General features: G+C 48.1%; 1 protein-coding gene across 1 annotated transcript in view; it reads left to right on the forward strand.

The window, feature by feature from the left end:
* Positions 1-7,867, forward strand: part of ZSWIM4 (zinc finger SWIM-type containing 4) — a 119,518-nt gene extending 111,651 nt beyond the window's left edge. Inside the window, exon 14 of the transcript XR_012654879.1 lies at positions 7,853-7,867. The gene's annotated coding sequence lies outside the window, so the exon portion shown is untranslated. The remainder of the gene's footprint in view (positions 1-7,852) is intronic.
* The last annotated feature ends 466 nt before the right edge of the window (positions 7,868-8,333 follow it).

Genomic DNA, 8,333 nt, shown 5'->3' on the forward strand with positions numbered 1-8,333 from the left:
CACAATAAGTGAGTCATTAGTAAAACAACAAAAATAGTTCATGTTATTCCTCCTCTGGGCCTCCCGGCACATCCTGCCTTCTCCATGGCCGTCTTTTAAAAGTCCAATTCTGCAAAAGCTAACCACTGGGCGTGGTGCTCACTGCTGCCAGTGAGCCCGCTGATATCCACGGGAGTGAGGCCCCATTCAATGGTAAAATTTGCCAGAATAAGGCCTATGCACCATTCAGCCCCTCTTTGGAGGCCTTACGTGGTGCACAGACTTCACATCCTCTGACACAGTTTGAAATTCCATCTGTGTTGTTTCAGGATAGCACAGAAGGGCCTGTAAGAAATAAATAAGGAAAAAGAGGCCAGTTTGATCACAGTTATACTGGTAGAAATCCGGAGTCACTCTCTTGGCTTCAGGAGAGCAACTCAAGCTTTCCATGGAGCATCTGAACTTAGATCTGGCTCTGTTCGCTATGACGCCTGGGTCTCTTGTGCCACACCTCTCCAGGTGGTTGAATTTCACCCAGTATTAAAGTTGAGGGGTGACTTGATCAGGCACAGGCAGAAGAGATCTGATCTGAGAGAACTCTTCATTTAGATACAAGATACAACCAGTGGAAGAATTCAAAGTGGAAAGTCTTTTTAATAGCAGGGCTAATTAACCACTGGGCCAGCATCCTGAGTGAGACAGCGCATTCTCTCTCATGTAGTTACAGGGCCCGTATTGGTGCAGTATCCGAGCACTGTAGGGTTTGAATAGCGCATAGACCTTATGCTGAGCACCTTACAGCCCCCCATGAGGTAGGGCAGGCTATTATCTTCCTTGTACAGATGGGGAACTGATGCTTAGAGAGAGGTAAGTGACTTGCCCACAGTCACCTGAGAGCTTCTAACAGTGCAGGGAATTGAACCAAGGTCTCCCAAAGTACCAGGTTAATACAATAACCACTGGGCAACCCTTCCCCTCTAGCCAGTGTTTGGAGTCTTTACATCACAGGGGATGCCACTCTAAGGTCTTGTCCAGACTAGGATTTAGTCTGACAACATACTTTGTGTCCTCATCTAGGCAAGGCCTGAAACACCTGCTGTAGTTCAACCACCAATTATCAGGCGTACCAGGAATCAATGGCCATGTCTACACTAGGAAACAAGGTTCATACAGCACAGGTTACCAGACTAGTGTAGACAGGGTAGGAGCAGTCTTAGCATATGCTAACAGGTCAGGATAGCCTCCAATTTACCTTGACAACTTGCCTTATCTGCATAAGGATTTAAACACATGCTAACCACACACCAGTTTTCCTAGGGAAGACAACACTATTGGGTGACTTCCTGCAACCTGTGTTCTGAAGCAGGACAAACTAGAGGATCATAATCGTCCTTCCTGGCCTGCACATCTACAAATCTTGTGGTGAGCATGGTAGAATCTTGACTGGAAGTCCCTGGGAGCTCAGACCATCTTGACTGTAAGATCCGACTCTGCACTACTGGGGTCAACATGAGTTTTGCAGTTGACTTTGATGGGCTCATGATGAGGCTTTGTGTGCCTTACCCAGTGCTAAGTGCACTGGTATTAATCCTACTCACAGTCAGGCTAGCAATGCTTTCCATGCTGCTATGTATAACATACACATGGACAAAAACGTGGTGATCGTTTCTTTCCACATGGAAAAAAGAGCTTTCAAAAACTTTTATTGGGAGGCATAAGTTGAAAGCGGCTGAAGAAACTTTCCATATGCACAAAACACCCCAATAATCTTTGGGGTGAGACCAGGCTAGACCAGCTCACTCCACAGAAAACAAGTTACTCCAAATGCTCCTCTTCTCTTCTTCCTCTTGGCAGTCCAGTTGCACTGGGTGTGGCACAGACACATGGTGAGAGACAGTTGCTGGCCTAAAGAGTTTACAGTCTCAACAGGCAGGTCAGGTACAGGAAGGAAGATAGGAAGGATTATTACTAGAGTGGGGAAATTTTTTCTTTCATAAAGTTTTTTTGTGACAAAAAATGGCTTTTTTAATAGAAATGAATATTTTCATGGAAAACATCCATTTCCCTCAGAATTTTTCAGGTTTTTGTCCCAAAAAGATGACAACTTTATTTTATTCTTGGCACCCAAACAACAGAAAAAAATCAGCCAAAAACTGAAAAAAAAATATTGGGGTTTGATATTTTTGACTTGTTGGCAAAAACCCAAGAAATTTCAGTGAAAAACATGAACATCTGTTTTCATCAACATTTTTCTTAGCGGAATAAAAAGTTGTTTGACTAGTTCTAATGATTGCCCCCAGGACACAGAGGGGAAACTACGGCACAGATCAAGGCCTTGTCTAAAGCCATATATGCCAATTTCTGACCCAGTGACTTGCCCAAGGTCACACAGTGTATCCCTAGCAGAGGCAGGAATTGAAGCCAGAGCGTCTACGTCCCAGTGCAGGGTTGGAATCACAAGACCATCTTTCTTTTCTCTGCTTGTACAAATAGGGTTTGTGATAGAAACTGTGCTTCAGCCCAGTAAAAGGCTGTTCTAATGTAGCACCCTCTGAATACACACCCAAGTGATCGCTTTCATAACATCAATCAGACTTCTCACGTGAGTATCTGCTCGCCAGACAGTGAGATCCATCCCTGTGCAAAGAGCCAGCACCAGCTCTATGCACCACTTCAATCCTAAGCAGAAATCTTAAGTAACATATAGTCGTCTTCTGGCCCCTCCACACAGTGGTAAAATTCTCCACTTTGAGTAAGGAGCTTGTAACAAATAGACAAAAACACGGGTCCAGATTCTGGAGTCTCTCCATTGCTTCCGCAGAGTGACTCCGGATTTACGCTGCTGCATCTGAGATCATTCATTTTCCACATCGCTCATTTGTTCCACCATTTCCTTACTATTTCTCCCCTGCCTTATTATTTATTAGTACTATTAACAAGAGTTGGAGCTGAGCCAGCAAGCACTGGATCCAGCTCTCGGCTTCACCCGAGGTTCAGGGTTGTTTGGGATTTTGTGATTCGGCCCAACCCAGAGACCAGGGTTAGCTGTGATGTTTGGAATAGGATCAGAAGTTCCCGACATTGTGTTTGTTCAGTTCTGGGGCTTCCATTCAGGGCCCAACCAGATAGAAACAGTTGTTATGAAACATCATAATATTTGATAGATGTTCTTTCTTCAGACTCTTAATTCAAACCATCCCTCCACCGAGCCTTTTAGCTGTATGTCTGTAGGGGGACTGTATAGCTAGTGATTGGGGCAGCTGGGTCTGCTGGGTTCTAACTCCATGCTTTGCCACTCACTCATAGTGATCCTTGGGCACGCTGTTTCCCTTTCCCGTCCCTCGGTTTCCCCATTCATAAGAGCGGGGATCGTAGCACTCACTTATGTGCTTTGATGATTGTTGGTGTTCTCATTATATAATGAAACGGCAACCTGGCACATGGGAGATGTTCAGTAGCACAGTGCCAGGCTATACTTAAGAAGAGTTTCTTGTGACTAGATGGAACAGACATCCCTAGCATGCCATGCCCTCTGCTGGACCGTTTTAACATAACCTGCGTCGCATTTCCGCTGCAGACTGTCCACACTCTTTCAAAAGAACGGATCATCTGACAAAATAAAGGACACGCAGTCTTGTACACCAGTGTAAAGTGTATGTAAAACGCTCGGTGGAGGGCCAGTGATTGGATTTAGCTGATACGTGTTCATATGCTGTTCTGGCACCTCTCTCAAGCAGCTCTTCTGTTCCTCAAAATCTCAGCTGTTGTTTCAAAAAAAACCCCACCTCTCTAGTTGAAAAAACCTCCAAAATGTAACTTGAATTGAAGAAACATTGCCTGAGTCTGCAGAGAGCCTGGAAAGATAGCTTGGAGAGGTGTGAACCACCCCATTCACCTCAGGGAGGAGTTAATATGGTGCCCCAGTGCTGATCAGTTACATTTTCACATTAACTATTTCATCTCTCCTCTAAGAGAGAAGGGGAGGAGTACGGATTGCCACAATTCACCGTGAATGACATCTCATTTTAGTGCCACATGTGGCTGGTTTATGGGAGATCCCCCCACTCATCTCTCTCCCTGATTAAGAAGCCAAGCCCAGCTGAGCCCCCAGCACATTCAAGCCACATCAAGAGGGAGCCAATTCCAAGCAGACCAGTGGAGCACGACCATATTTTGAATATCTGCACAGTCTACTGTGAGCAGCATCTCAATCTGGTGACTCAAATGGGCAGAGCTTATTTAGTGGGCAGAACTTGGAGGAGACCCCCCACCGCACATTCTCCCCAATTTGACCCCAGTGCAGGACAACGATGAATTGGGCCCAGTGTTCTCTGTCCTTTTTTACCATCTTCAGATCTCAAGCATCTTACAGAGATCCCTGAATTAAATTTCACCATCCCACCAGGAGACAGGTCAATACTAACCCCACTGTACAGTTAAGGAAACTGAGGCACAGAGAGGGGAAGTGACTGGCCAATGCCACATGGGGACAACAGGACGGTGAAGATGGGATGGAGCAGGGAACAGAACCAGGAGTCCTGTACCTTAACGAAAGGACGACCCTTCATCTCTAATAGCAAATTTCCTTGCCACCACCTGAAAACAAGCACTGAAAAGGGTGGAAGCAATAAGACGTGAATGAGTGTCATGCCTGCTTTGGCCATCCCCAGGATCATTCTCTGTACTGCAATCCTTGTCATTTCCATCCCTCTCATCTTTTGTCCGGCTGCCCAGTCCTGCAGCCAGAAGCTCCACTGGCTTCAGTGAGATTAGCTGCGTCCGGTGCCCACTGAATCTCTTCAATTAAAGATCATGAGGCGCTAAGATACTAGAGTGGTGGGAGTGAGATAAGGACTTAGGCCCCATCGTCAGAGAAGCCTGAAGGAGGGTAAAAGATCTGCTCTGAACCCTCCAGTTACAGTTTCATTGTCCCCTTTAGGCAGAAAGGAACAGTTAGGGTGACCAGATGTCCCAGTTTTATAGGGACAGTCCCGATATTTGGGGCTTTTTTTAATATGGGCTCCTATTATCCCCCACCCCCTTCCCAATTTTTCACACTTGCTGTCTGGTCACCCTAGGAACAGTTAATAAAACCAGTGGATTCACTCCAAAATCTGCTGGGCTCAATTGAACCGCCTGTGTGGGTCTCAGTTTCATATGCCCCTAACAATGTGGCTCCGTATGGAGTGGTTCTGTATTGTACCTACATCTTATCGTGCTCTCCAGAGGCAGTACAGAGCTGTTCCCGCATAGACTGCACTCTGCAGAGAATGGGTGTGACACATCCCCCAACCACCCTTCACACCCAGGGAGCCTCAACCCCGTGGATCTTGCATGCAGGGACTTCTGCAGCGTCTCAAGGCTGGGAGAAACACATCTTGCCGGATTCAGTGGCATTTCTGCCCCATTTACTCCCCTCTGCACCTGTGAGGACAGAGGAGCACCTAGCCCCTTAGTAGTTCATCAAATCAAGTGAAAGCCTTCTATCCTTATACACAGTTTTCACATAAAATCTTTGTGCCAAAGGCATGTCTCAAATCCTACGGGAACCCTAAATGACCAGTTCCAGTGATTGCCACAAGGGGGCAGCCAGACATTGCAAAGAACAAGGATGGAGCGTAGATTTCCAGTTACAAAGATTTCCCATTCCCAATTAATCAGCCCCCATTGATATTGGGAGATCACCTCATCTGGAACTTCCGCCCTCCCTGACCCAAGACAACAGAATATTTTAGATGGCAAATAGCATCAACAGATCTGAGTTAGATGAAGGAATTGACAAGCTTCGTTCAGCAGCTGTAGGACATTGATGAGTTCTGCAAAACTGGGGCCGGTTGGGAGGTGTGTGATGTAGGGGGCTCTGTCCCCTCTGAGTGGGTGCTGGCCCCAGTGCAGTCCTAGGAGGTGCTGTGCTGCAGAAAGGGACTCAGTAGGGGGCACTCTCCCCTCTGAGTCGGCGCTGGCCCAGTGTGGTGCTAAGGGGAGCTATGCTGCACGGACCAGTATTGGAGTTTCAGTAAAGAGGGACTCTCCTCGCAAAGTCAGTTTGAAACTAAATACTCTCCCTGCAGTTCCAAGCAGACATAGGATTTTTCTTCACTTCTGATCCCATGTTGTTGCTCTGTGACTGTTAAAGAGATGCCGCATTCCACCCAGAGCCAGTGGCTTTTCAGCAGCAAGCAAGAGAACCCTGTACATAAATTATATAGCTTACATGTTAAGCAAGTATATTGCCTTAAAACCCTTTGGGACAAAAGCTTCTGCTGTTGATAGAAGCCCTCCTTATCACAGTGCTACCTTATATCAACCTGGAAAGTCTCAACTCTCAATAAATCTATTTGACATTTTCAAATAAAACTGTTTCTGGGGAGCCCCATGGAAACAGACACCCTGCAGAAAGTGGCAGTTTCAACTCCCCCCTTTGCCCCCTGGTAGTAACAACATCCCAAGCTGAGCAGTTTAATAAAGAAAGCTGATGCTTCAGGTGCAGCTTTTGATTCCTCCGAGTGCTCCAGTAACATTATCAAGCTCCAAGAAACATAAACCCTGCATTTACCTCCGTCCAAAATTCACCTGAAGGGGCAGGGAAGTGAGCTCCCATCCTGTCCCAGACTTGGAATGTCCTGACTTGGATTGGCTGCCCCTTGCAGTGCAGGTATGTCAACAGATTCCCCCGGCCCCTCCAACTCCCTGTTGTTGCTAAGGGCCATCTGCCTCCTCAGGAAGACACCCCACTGTTATTCCTTATCCCAAAGGATCCTGTCCAACTGGGCAATGAAGAGGTGGAGCAGCAGGGAGGAGACATCCCTGGTGGTTTCTTAATGAGTTTCCAAAAAATGCACTGTGGGTGCAGTAGATTGCACTGAGGAAACGGTTTCACAAGGAGGTAGAGACAGCAGAGTCCAACAGTTAGGGTGCTGGACTGAGTTCTAATCCTAACTCTTCTGCCTTTACACAGAGTCATACCTGATTTCATCAGCAGCCCCATTCATTTCGATGGGGCTTCTCCTGGAGTAAGGTCTTACTGGACCTAAGGGGATTGATTAGAAGCTGGCCCTGTGTGACCCTAAGGCTGTCTACACTGTGCCGCTGCAAGGTCCTGTGTAGCCGCTCTGTGCCAACGGACAGAGCTCTCCTGCTGGCGTAAGTAAACCACCCCCAACGAGCAGTGGTAGCTATGTCGCCGGAAGACACTGTCCCAGAGGCCTAGCGCTGTCACACCAGAGCTTTTGTCGGTGAAACTTATGTCAGTCAGGGGGGTGGTTTTTTCACAGCCCTCACTGACAAACATTTTGCTGACAAAAGTGCTAAAGCAGACAAAGCCTAAGCAACTCACTTCACCTTCCAGAGCCTCAGCTGTAAAAGGGAATAATGCTCTTGACCCTCCTTTGTAAAGTGCTTGGAGATTTGCTGTTGACAAGTGCTGTGCGAGTCAGCAGGACCATTGGTTTTGGATCCTCCCACTTTATGCCTAAAGACGTACTCAGGAGAGGCACAATAGGTATTGCCTCAACGTTCCCTTGTGCTCCCTCATCCTAGACTTACACTGCAAGCTCTTTAGGGCGTGGGCTTACCTTGGGTGGTTCCCAGCCAGCAGCGCAGTGGAGGTGCTAAGGCAGGCTTCTTGCCTGTCCTGGCACCGCAGAAGCGGCCAGCAACAGGTCCGGCTCCCAGGCAGGAGCGTGCTTGCAGCTCCACATGGCTCTCACCCACAGGCACTGCCCCACCCCAGCTCCCATTGACCGGGAACCAGCCAATGGGAGTGTGGAGCCGGTGCTCGGGATGGGGGCAGCACGCAGAGCCCCACGGCCCCCTCGCCTTGGAGCCAGACCTGCTGCTGGCCCATCCAGGGCGCAGCGAGGTGTCAGAACAGGTAGGGACTAGCCTGCTTTAGTTGGGCAGCACTGCCGACGGGATTTTAAATGGCTCGGTCGGCGGTGCTGACCAGAGCCGCCACGACCCTGTGCCTTACATTCTGCAACCCAGTACTGGGTTCTGACCCTCAGTTTGAAAACCACAGCACTGGGTGGACCAGCCACTAGATAGTGGGGGAGTCCACAGCCAGTGTGTGGCACTGGCCCTGTGGATAAACAGAGGCCTTCGGTCTCTGGCTTATTTTGCCAGTGTGAAGTATTATTCCTAATAAACTTGCTCTCACAGCAGCTGATTGCTAGGAGAGCGTCCCTAGTTTTGGTGGGGCTGTAAGTGTGTGGGTATGTGCTTTCTTCCACTAGTGGGGCAGTGTGTGCGTGCATGAGTGTGTGTGTGTGTGTATAACCTTCCACTGCCAGGCTGGATCTGTTCTGATCATAAACAGAGTCCTTTAGTCTCCAGAACTGTCGACCTGGCACCTT

The sequence above is a fragment of the Chelonoidis abingdonii genome, chromosome 26 (assembly GCF_003597395.2).
Source record: "Chelonoidis abingdonii isolate Lonesome George chromosome 26, CheloAbing_2.0, whole genome shotgun sequence".
NCBI classification, from domain to species: domain Eukaryota; kingdom Metazoa; phylum Chordata; order Testudines; family Testudinidae; genus Chelonoidis; species Chelonoidis abingdonii.